The sequence below is a fragment of the Gambusia affinis genome, linkage group LG16 (assembly GCF_019740435.1).
Source record: "Gambusia affinis linkage group LG16, SWU_Gaff_1.0, whole genome shotgun sequence".
NCBI lineage: Eukaryota > Metazoa > Chordata > Actinopteri > Cyprinodontiformes > Poeciliidae > Gambusia > Gambusia affinis.
Window position 1 is genome coordinate 8,296,904 of NC_057883.1, and position 12,439 is coordinate 8,309,342.

At 40.7% G+C, this 12,439-nt stretch overlaps 1 protein-coding gene across 1 annotated transcript in view; it reads right to left on the minus strand.

Moving 5' to 3' along the window:
* efna2a (ephrin-A2a) overlaps positions 1-12,439 on the minus strand; it is a 107,746-nt gene that overhangs the window by 93,903 nt on the left and 1,404 nt on the right. The window lies entirely within an intron of this gene.

Below are 12,439 nucleotides of genomic sequence, written 5' to 3' on the forward strand. Positions count from 1 at the left end.
AGGTAGGATAGAGAACCTGAAAAAAGAGAGAGAGAGAGAGAGAGAGCTTCCATCCACACACACACACACACACACACAGACACTCAGACTTTTCCAATGCATTTTCTGTGAGAAATGCATTGGAAAGGTCTGATTTCATTTGCCCTGAGGGGGAAGATATTTAGCGGTAAACCTGCTTTGAAAACGAGATAATTTCTAAGACAAGTATTAGCATTCCAAGTCACAACCTTCACTCTGAACTAAAATCTTTAATTCTGATGTTAGGGAAAGATGGCACCACTTGAGGAATATATTTGTGTTACTCTTTACATTACAGTTTGAGGATTTAATCGGAGCTCAGATTAACCAGTGAATGAGTTATTACCAAGGAAGACTTTGATTGTTCTGCAGCTATTGTGTTTTCAATGTCAGAAAAAATATATATTTTTGAGCAACAGACCAACATAAACTAATATTAGTGCTTCGAAGGGAGAAAAAAAAATAAAAAATCACGACTTTCATAAAAAGAAAAGAAAAAAAAAAGAAGAAGATCTGCGAAATGGGGTGCGTTTCTGCTCAGGACTTTATAGATCCAGTGCAGCAAATTGCAATCGAAAGTCACTTCTATCTGTGAGTAATTTAATCACAGTAGCTGTTTTGTGAAAGCATCAAAGTTTGGTAGAGTACATTAGTGAACAAGTAGCATCATGAAAACCAAAGAACAGAGCAGTAAGGAGGTCCAAAAAGGGGCTGGGTTAAAAAGAGAGCATCAAAGGTGTTAAAAATCTCACACAGTGCTATTGAATCCATCAAACGAAAATGGAAAACGTATGAAAGAACTGACCGAGCACCTAAAACAACAGTACATGCCAGGAGAGCTCGTGGACCACGGTAAGTATGGAGGAGCTTGAGAGATTCAGAGTGGGAGTTTTTTAGTTGTGCACTACTCAGATCTTAGGTCCTTCTGTGTTTGTAAGAGGTCACAAGAAGTCCTGGTAAGAGTTTGGCACAAGCCGTGCAGATGACACTGGAAAAATGTGGATGAAGGCGCTCTTGTCAGATGATAAGACCAAAATAAATTTGTTTGTTTTTTTATTTTGAAAATGCTTTGTAGAGAGGAGAAATCACATCAACTTGAACAAACCAGGGGCGGTATAAGAATCATGCTGTGGGAATACATTTGTTCAGCAGGTCAAACCTGGTCAGAGTTGATGGGAAGATGGAGATAGAAGGAGGGTGTTAGATCAATCCTAAACCTGCAGCTTCAAACTATTCAGAAAAGAAGAAATGGCAAATATTTGTCAACTTTCAGAAATGCATCTGTTTACAAAATACATATCAAACTCAAAAAAAGCTTGTGTCATCGCTCCCTTCCACTGCACAAATATGCACCACTTTTGTGTTGTGATATCTCCTAAAATTCAAATCGGGGAGCCTTCCAAGTTCTGCATTTGTAACATGACAAAGTTCCACAAGGTGGAAATATTTTTCGCAAGGCACCGCGCGGGGGAAAAAAAAAAAAAAAAAAAAAAACGCCAAGCTATTTAACATCTGAAAGTAATTAACAAAATGTTTCAACTCAGGCAGAAGCGCAACAAAATGAAACCGAGCAGTAATTAAACACAACTCTCACGTGGCATAAAACCAGTAATAAACAGGCCCTCTCCGCTCTTAGCACCTCGACACTTGACATATAACAGTTTGCTTTCCCGCAAACTCTCCGGCTCTGGCGCTGTGGGGAAAGCTCAGAGGCAATTAATCATTGCAGCGATGTTGCCTGGGCTGAGCCGAGCCTGGCTCCAGAACACCTGCATGAATGCATTAATCGTTACCGTGATCAGCCACACCTGTGTTTAACCAGGCTAAATGAGTACAGCAGAGAGAGACAGATCAGTTCTTGCCAACCGCCATAAAAAAAGAAAAAAAAAGAAGAAGAATCAAAATCAGTTTCACGTAGCAGGGCGTCAAGAAAGAGCGTTAAAGCGAAATGTCCGGAGTTTTGAAGTGGGGTTCTGTTAAAAGTTTACAACCAGGCAATATCTTTTCTGTAGTTGGTGTCTTAATAACTCATTGCTATAAACTCTTTGGCAGAGGTCGGTTAGACTGGGAAGAGTTGAAACCAGGCTGAGCTTCTGCCATATTTAACCAACTGCCATCTCGAAAATGTCAAAGCAGTTTATCAAAAAAAAAAAAAGAAAAAAAAGCTATTTCAGAAAACTTTTAGCCATTATCACATTCACATTATGCAGTTACTTACGAGGTCGGTGATTAGCGACATGGCAAACGCAAGTAGAAGGCGGCGTGCCGCCAACGGTCTGCCAGTGTGCACTAAATGTGGTATGAAAGTAACTTTCACTTAAACCACTGTAATATTTCTGGACTCAGGTCTCAAATTTCCGTCTTAATGGGCTGGTGTCCTGAAAATGTCAGATAACTCTGCTTCAGAACACCAGAGTCAAATAATTTGGTTACTGGGAGAAACTTGTAGCACTTTGACTCCAAGCTGCAGAGGCAATTCAACCAATTTATTCAAGTTTGTTGGACCATATCTTGATACTCCTGCACAAGAAGCTTATTCACATTGTACCACTTGCTAGAATAATCATTGCCATATGTGAAAATTAAGGTTCTATGACAGCAAAGAGTTTTGGAAAACAGTGTTTGAATAAAGTATGTCTTTCTTGAGACTCGACTTATGGCCTTTCTATGATCGGTAAAAAGAAAGTTTTGCTCTCGTCTTTACGTTTTTATTGGCAGAAATTCAATATTTAACATTCAAATTAAGGTCAATAGTGTCTAAAATGCAGTTCTTGGATTTTATGCAGTTCCTCTGAGTTTTCTGTGGTCTGACCTTGGTGATGAACTTTTCAAAGAATCGCTCCTGGGAAGACTGGCAACGATATTGAGTGATTTACACTCCTAAAACAATATTCAGAAAAATACAACCAAATAGCTTCCTCTATGAATCTCCCATGTTCCACGAGCAACAAAAGTCACTGAAGGTCAACTATACTCTTGACAATTTGTAATGAATAAACTTTTTTTTTTTATCCTTGAAAAAAAGAATTATGTAGTCTTTAAAAAATAAAATAAAAATGCAGTATTTCCCATGGCAGACCAGTAGATGGTATTAAAGTCGACTAAGAAATGGTGGACAATACGATGTCAAGGAATAAATAAATGGGCATCTAAACACTGAAAACACAAACAAGCAATTGCTCCAGCCATCACAAACTTCTATTCTTGTGACAGCCATATTGGATGTATAAACCAGGATGGATGAAGAATCTTTGACTTTCTTAGACTAAAACTTTATTAATCCTGTGATAGTAAATGATTGTCAATTATTTGCAGACCATATGCGAAAGAGATCAGCATCTACGCATCGTCTCCACTATGAAACACGGCAGAAGCAGCACTGTGCTGCTGAAATACTCAGCAGGGAAGTTAATCATGTTTGGTAGGAAGATGCGTTGAGCTAATACCTAGACGATTCTGAAAGAAGATACGAAAAGTTTGGAAATACTTTTGCAAGGCCCTGTTTAACATCACACTGAGTTTACCTCCTTCTTTTGTCTGAAATGATTAAATGTTATATTCCCATCAACAGCTCCGGGACACATAACACTTAGTATTAACACGTGCAAAGCTGCAGCAAGGTCCTTAATGTGTTGCACACCAGGCCCCAAAAGCTCTCATAGGTTTTGTGTCGTTAATGAGAACTATTTTTGGTTTCTAAAAACCCTGCTATGAGTTGTCAAACCTGATTATCCCCATTAAAGGAGTTTCGACATTCTCGAATGAACGAGTTCACAAAAACATCGTTAGGAAGCCGTAACCTCTGCCGAGAGCGCTGCCAGATTTGGTTTTCATTCAATGAGCTCGATACCAAAAAAAAAGAAATCACAAATTGATGCTGAAATGTCTCACCGAATAATAAAAAAAAAAAAATCAGCAGACCTACTTCTCCACTCTTAATGGCCCCCGCATATTAATTTGACCTCCTCCTGCCAATCAGCGCGTTGAATGTGCTGATGACTAAGATCCGCCAGACTAGAACCCGTTATGTAACCGCGTCTCTCCCTGCTGAGCTCGGAGAAATCATTTGCAAAGGTGGAAGCCTCGATGTTAATTACTCTAAGTATCAGTTTAGCTAGAGCCGAGCGGATATGGATACTGCATTAACTCTTGACACTGGCGTCTTTCAACATAAACCGCAGCAGAGCCCTGTCATCTTAAGCAAACGCGCGCGCGGCCGTACGGATAAAGCCCAATGTGGGTCACGGCTGAAACATGTAACCTGATGTAGCGCTGCTTTGTGTCAGCCCGCCTGAGGCAATGTGGACATTGCAGGGCAATGCGAAGTTAGATGTGTAAAAAAAAGAAGAAGAAAAAAAAACGCATCCCCATCGTATGAGCGATGGAGGGCCAAGTAGGAGAGGAGTCGTGATCCAAGACAGCGGGAGATGAGAGAGACTGTAAAGATGAAAGCTGGATAGGCACAGACGTAAAGAGAGGGAGGGGGTAAATAAAAGAAAAATGGAGGTAAAGGAAGGTAGGGTGGGTAGTGGCAATTGAGGCGGCAGAAGATGGATTTAACCCAGGGGCAAGCTTGAGTCTGACAAACTGTCAGTAACTGAACAGGAGAGAGTACACGTCTAAATGTAAATTGGATGCAAATCCTTGTGGTGTGTGGGTGTCTGGATGTGTGTGTGGGCTGGCTGGTGGCGGAGTAATGACTGACCACACACATCCAGCGCCACCAGAATGCCTGCTTTAGCTAGTCTAAGTGTGGTCTCCTCAATGAGGAAAAAATAAATAAAAAATTCACAAAGCAACCTACAGTAATAGCAGGGAAACTTGTTTTCAGACCTTTCTTTTTAATAAATTCTAAAAAGAAAATCTAAAGATTTAAACATAACAGGTGCACAAGTAATCCTGTGGTACAATGTTCAAAATTGAGTTCCAGTGAATCTGATTTCCACTCAAAGTCCTTAAGATTCTTCAGCAAGTATGCCGTCAATACAGCCTTACATTTGACAGTAGAAATGCACCATATTATCGGCATGGTAACTGTATCGGCCGACATTTGCTGTAAATTTTTTATATCGGACGTCGGCCATTCTTTCAAAAATAACTCACCCATAGAAAAGGTGTTGATTTTATATCACAAACCAGTGACAATGATGCCTGCAGCACAGTAAATTTGCACTGTTTGAGTGTTGTCATTGTCTTAGAGAGAGCAGATGTCAAGAGTAAATTTAACATTAAACATAATACAAGTTGAAAGTGTTGCATCATTTTAAGCCTCCTTTTAGGCATTTGCATTTGGTAGCAGGCTAAATTGGCAAAGATAATGCAGTATTTTAATTCCACAGTAGAGAAAGCCATATAGTTTCAGCAGCAGGTATAGGAAATTGGTATCGTTTTATTATAACGGCACATCGATTATCGACCAAAAGTCGTGCATCCCTTTTAGACAGTGCAGACCGGAGCAGAAACCAAGCAATGAGCGTAAAGGGAAAGTCTTTTCATGGACAGATTTTGTCAAGATACAAATTTACGAAAATCAGTTCAAACTGCTCAATACAATTACAAAGGGGCAATTATACAACCTTTAAACCACCCTCAGACCAAAATGGGTACTGTACTGTATCCCTGGCTGAAGCAAGGGGACAGGACATGGAGGTGGGAATCAACCAATGCACGTAGAAAGTGGAAACTTTCTACATGCAGAAAAAAAAACCTAGAAAAAAAAAAGCTGTGCTCGTCACATAAAACACTTCCTCCTCAAAGGCTGCGTGGGTGAACGTGTTTGGGTGTATGTGTGTGAACATCTCCAAGGAGATGGATTGTGTCCCGTAGAAGGAACGTGTCATCCACCATCAGCGCTTCTCACTGACATGGAGTTCCTCAAAGACACGGAGAGATGAGGAGAGGAGGAGGAACAAAGGAGAAAAGGAAAAGAAAGTCTTTTGAAGGATAAACCCCAGGATTAGATAAGGTGCTCCTTCTGGACGGTTCGGCCCATGTATTTGTGTGCCTGGGAGTGTGTGGGTGTGTGTGTGTGTGTGTGTGTGTGGATGAGAGCCTATTGCTCTGAGCACATTAGCTGCTTGGGGTGAACAAAGCCCCTCACCTGCAGGCTTTATAATACAGGCCTGGGAGCCAAACAAGGCAGCCTCTATGTTTGTGTGTGCTGGCTATAAAAACGAAAAGGGACAACGAGGATTTTTTTTTCTAGAAAATGAACAGATATGTGTCCATACACAAGTGTGCAACAGGACCCAGCTAGAAAAATGGAGCCTGCATAACCTCGTATTCAATAGACATTCATAATGGTTGTGACTGACCTAAATCCGACTGCATGTATGTGTGTGTTCCACATTTATGCCCGCCTGCATGTTGGCAGAAGGAAAACAAACAAACAAACAAACAAAAAACCCTCTTCTATGCGGGTCTGAGAGATTTCCAGATCCTGCTCCAATGTTGCAGCATTGTTGTGATATTATGTTAATAACGTTATGCCACAATGTTACTGCACAGGATGGACATCACATGGTGTGTGTTGGAGGGCGCTGCCCCCACCGTGACCAAAAATGGCCGGAGCTGTTTGAATTGGATTATCTCATGCATTTTCTCTTATCCAGCGAGACCTCGAAAGAGATAGGACCCGCTGAGAGTCAGGGATTGGGGGAAAAAAAGAAAAAAAAAAGGGTTGGAGCAATTTGTAGTTGAGCCCCCCCCTCTCCACACACGCACACACACACCCTCAAGAAGGAACATCAGTTGAAGTTATTTATTTATCCTGACTTATTCAGGTTAATCTTATTGAGATCAATGCGCTCCAGAATAACCGTAATTGACATACAATTAGCTAAAAGGTTTGAAAACAAAACAATTAACAGATTTTATAGAGTCGATGGTTATTAATGCTGCAGACGCACCGAGGAGAAAAGTAGGGCAAGAGAGGCTGGAGTAAACAGAGAGGAAGTGGACACGCATTAATTGAAGGGGCTGAGAAAAATCTGCATGGAAGGAAAGCAGGAAAACACAAGAGCGCTAATCCTATTGCTTAGAAATGATGGGATTAAACAGAAGATGTGGTCCTCCAAGACTTAAGACAAACAAAAACTTTGCACAGGGAAAAAAAAAGTATCATAAGTGACTCTTCAAATGCTTGTTTTTACTTTCTAACAAGAGAGAAAGTTTGTCGATGTCTTCTGTGAACAAGGTAAGTTTGGTTTAATCATAAAACAATCGAAATATCTCACTTTGTTGGCACATTAAATCGTAGATTGTCACCTTTTAACTGAAGCTTAATTTTATGACAGACTGCAATACAAGAAGCCTTGGTTTGAGAGGAAAGCAGTTCTGAAACTAGAGCCTTCTGTGAAACTATTTATGCTGCCACCACTGTTTCATCTTAGAAATGGTTTCTTCACACTGAGATGCAGGTATTCCCCCCCCCCCAAGACCCACAAACCTCAGTGTTGGTCCCTCCAGACCAGACCACCTCATTCCACATCTTTGTTGTGTCTCCTAAGAAACTGATTCTCGGGACTTTCTTCCTGCCACTCTTCCATAAACCATAGCTGTCCAGTGATTCTTTCACCTGAGGTGTGGGTCTCTGCTGCTCCTCATCATCCTCTTGGCAACTTCACCAATTAATGCTCCCTTTTCCTGCCCTGTCAGTTTTGGTAATGACGCTTTCGAACCACGTTCTTTCCGCATCGAGATGGTGGATTGAACACGTGCAAAGCTTGAGATTTAACGACGTTTCTTCCTGACCTTTCTCTGCTGCGTTCCTTGGTCTTCATGATGCTGTTTGCTCACTAATGTTCTCCAACAAGCCTCTCAGGCCTTCACAGAACACGTTTCTACTGGGGATAAATCAAGGGCGGGGGACTCTGTTTAGTGACTGAGTTTTATTTAGGAGTATCAGAGTAAAAGGGTACATTGCTAAGCTTTTAGAAATTGCCTGTTTGTCCTTATTACAGTCACACAAATTGATTGAAATGCGACAAAATGTAAAATGGTTTAAGCAAATCCTTAGGAGTTTTCTGTGTATAAACTTAATAAGTTTGTATTTGATATTACATTGAAATGTTCTTGAAAATAAAATCAGTTGGGGCATTACACATTTAAGAAGAAAGTGCCTGCTATTTTCTTCCTTGTCCGGATACCATCTATGGATGCAACATCCCGGACCTTCAATAAAAAATTTTCAACTTTTCTCTGGGTGTGATAACATCTATGACATGTTCAGTAGAGACTTTGTTTACAAAGTGTGTGGACGGTGGGACAGTGAACCTTTAATTTATTTACCATGTATCTAATCAAGGACAAGACATAATGGAATATTCCATTAAGGAGAATAGCAATCGTTGTAGATCAGCCTTCCAAAAAAATAAATAAATAAATAAATAAAGTTCAAGACCTTATCCCTTTTAGGGCTTCTAAAATATTAACCTTTTGAACTGCAGATACAAAGAAAGCCAATTAAAACTAGAAGCAGCCTGAGCTCTCAGGGACACAGGAATAAAAGCGTAAAGCTGCAGCACGCTAAATCCTGAAGAGTTAACTGGACAACAAGTTCCACGTCTGTGCTCGTGATCTTCTAGGAAAAGAGCTCTTGAGCTGCTTTGGAGTCAGAAAGGACATTTTGGACGCACAAAGAAAAACACAATGCACAATGTCTGATCAATTAATTTACACAGTTATTATTCATTTCTCCACACTTTGAGTCTCTTCATTCTCTCTGGCAAGTGCTTCCATTAGTGTGCATCTCGTTAGGCTTCAGCAAACATGTGGGAGAAGAGGAAGGTGAACTGGTCAGATGTGACTCTTAACACACCGTCCTCACCTTGAAACATGGTAATGGCAGCATCATGCTGTCTGGATGACAGACCTTGCCAATAAAACCTAGCAAGTGACTTTAATTCAAAGGAATCTGGAATACATGGAAGTGGATGACCATTACAGGAGCAGCACTGTGGATCTGTATATGTGTGTGTGTAAATGCAGAGAAAGGCAAAGCATGAGCAGTGACAGTGCCAAAGCCTGGCAGACAGTGTTGGGTAAGTTACTTTAAAAATGTAATCCGTTACAGTTACAAGTTACCTTGTTTAAAATGTAATTGCAGTGTAACTTTTTCGATTACTTTTAAAAAGTAATGTAACTAATTACTTTTGATTACTTTTTGATTACTTTGAGGTTTTAATGAGTATTGACCCATGTTCAACATTTTATTTTTCTTAGTGCACTGCATATTATTGCACCGCCACAGGCAGTGCGATAATATGATTCTGCAATATCCTTTTAGCTTAAATAAGCTATTGCCTATTTTTCTGACTTAATAGCCATGTTTAGTATACTGAATGGAGTAAGTAAATTATAGAGAACATTCTAATGATACCCCACATGCTGCTGGAAGTATTTAGGCTTACATTAGCATTTAGGCTAATTTCAGCTTATACACTCATTTTAACAGACTGAATGGTGTACGTCCAGCTTACTTAGCATACTTGTGACTTTCCACAAGCTAATGACTACTATTCAGCTAAGCTTAGCATTGATGCTAATTCTTAGCATCAGAACCCTGGGTCCAAACCGACGGGCACACTTTGGCAGGCCCCAGTTAAATTTCTTCAGGAATTTTCTAGTTTACTTTATGTTCATGAAAACCATAACACTAGCACATTGCATACAATGTCTCATGGGAAAGAATAGATTCCAACGTTTGTCATGCATCAACACCAAACAGTCAAATATTCGTAAAACAATAAGCTTCGTCTATCAGTGAGCTGCAATTACCTCTAATATTTCCTCAGGTTTGACATAGATTGCTTCGACGTGGACAAGTTCTTGATAGCCGGCAAACACTTATTGCACTGCACGGTTAGATTTGAGCCATTTTCACAGATGTAAATGTAAAGCAGTGCATAAATGTTACAGAAGACGGTACTATTGTTTTCTGTAATTGCTGGTATTACCACAATTCCGAGATGTTTGTCCTGCCGGGGACACCGTAGTGCAGGGGATTTTTGCGCGCGAGCTGCTGTATTCCTTACAGTGTGTTTACTGTCTGTAAGGTAAGCAGCAGCTCCGCTAGCCCGGTGTAAAATATACATTGCGTTGGTATGCCGATCTTTTTTTCTGTTTGTTCAGTGTGCCAGTTGGCTGCAGATTGCATCTTGTTTTGCACCGAACATACCCCACTTTCACGAAAAGAAACACAACGCAGAGCCCATAGGGTGTCTTCCACCAGCTGTAGGTCTGAAGAGGGAGAGCCTGGGTTACATAAATAAAATGCTCCTTTAATTTCTAGTGCTGGAAGGCTGTCATTTTTGATGCGCTGCTTGAGCTGAAATGGAACCGTCCGCTCGCTTGCTGTTCCTCCAGGAGGCTCCGCCAGCACAGGATGGAACATCAGGGTGGCATTGCGGCTGTGATAGAGACAAGGAGCCGTAGCGGGAAACGGCGATAAAGGGCGCAAAGCAATAAAAATATCATTACATATTTCGCAAAGGTTTTTGTTTATATATTTTTTAAAAATGTAACTAAATTTGTAATTCTTAATATTTTCGGAAGTAACTGTAACTGGATTACATATTTTCTCAATGTAACTGTAACGAATTACAGTTACTCTTTTTTTGTAATTAAATTACGTAACGTCGTTACATGTAATCCGTTACTACCCAACACTGCTGGCAGAGGGGTGGGGAGGATGAACCTCTCTGCCGCTACAAAGCCTAGGCTCACTGCTTTAGCACCGATGCATTTTTGATGTACCCCCGTTTTCTTGCTGCTGCTTCTCCGTAGTCCCTGATGGAATAACAGCGCCCCCAGCAACCTCCTATATAGCTTAAATGTAGCCTGTGACGCTCGCCGTGCGTAGGTGTTTCGGTGTGTGTTGGCGTGTGCACGAGCGTGTGTATGGCAGAAGAGCAGGAGCGCAGACAGACAAATAGAAAGACAGAAAGAGACTCTGGGAAAAGGAGAAAATGTTCCCCCTTGCCTATTAAATATTTGAGGAGCCTTCTGTGGAACCGTGATGCATTCAGAGACGGGCCTGTGTTGGCGCGGGGTGTGTTTGGGTGATGCAGGGAGAGTCAGGGCCGTTTAGGTTTAGACTAACTCAGCCATGAGAAAGAGGGAGAGAGAGAGAGAGAGGGGAAGGGAACGCTTTCAGTGTTTATGAGGCAGCATAGGCGGGTGTGAGATTCTCACGGCATTATAACCTTGAGTAAAAATACCACCTAGAGATACACAATAAAGCTCCAATTCAACTGCTTTTCCTTTTACAATAATATTTTATGTGGCTGCTATAATATGCAATAACATATTCATTATTATGGTTATAATAACGCTATTACATTGGCTTACTGTCATTTTGAGTTTGATACAAAACTTAACAAGTAAAAATGGAATTGATACAGGTTATTTTTTTGTATCATATTTGATACATTGAGGTTTTTTTTTATTAATATAGTAATAATTATTGCACTTTTCCAAAATCACAAGGTGTATTTCGCCTGCCTTAAAATTTACACCACAATAATCACATGCAGGTTCCCGTTGAATGTGCTTCGTTTTTCTGGTAATCAACGTGAAACTGGTGGCTGGTGGCGGGATTGCCTTCTTTCAGCCAGCTGACTGGCAGTGCACAGAAACAGGTGGGAGTAGGGGACGTGCTTTAAGCTCGAGGAGCAGGATGCTAGCTATTTTGTCTTTAAAAAGAAACAACACTCTGAAAAAAGTTCCCTTTATTCGTTTTTAAGTTTTCAAAAAAGAAGGAAAGCAAAAATACATTCTCATCCAATCATCCAAAATTTCCTCTCGTGTCATATTTGATACGTCAGGCAAATATCGCCACGAATCTGCAAAAATGTCACTAAACTAAACTTTTTGGGGAGGGGCCGAGACAATTTTTCCTTTGAGAAAAATATATTTGACAAAATTTGTCAAATATATTTAGCAGTTTGCTTACTTTACACGTTTGTTCGACACGTGAGGGGAGCTGGGGAAAAAAAAAAAAAAAAACTCTGACCACGACAGAACTTTGCTTTCATTTCAGAGACAGTGATCCATGATGGGAAATTTTTACATCACAACTTTCTAAGGAAAATAGACCTTCGGCATACCTTGATACCGATAACTGGCACATGCCTACTGTTTATTTACCTGACTGGGAGAGGGAGGAAGGTACAAACAGGTACAGAAACAAGACAGGGTGATAGAAAAGGAGAAAAAGAGGCTGTCACAAAGCATTAGTCAGATGGACTGAGTGTACTCCTGCGCCATGGCAATGAGAAAGCCAGAGAGAAAGAGAGCGAGCGAAATGTGAGCGTTTGCATGGTTTGTGTGTGTAATGCACGAGCGTGCAGACCCTGAAACCAGTTGAGAAGAGGTAAAAGCTTTCTGCAAGTGTGTGTGTGTGGGAGAGAGAGAGAGAGAC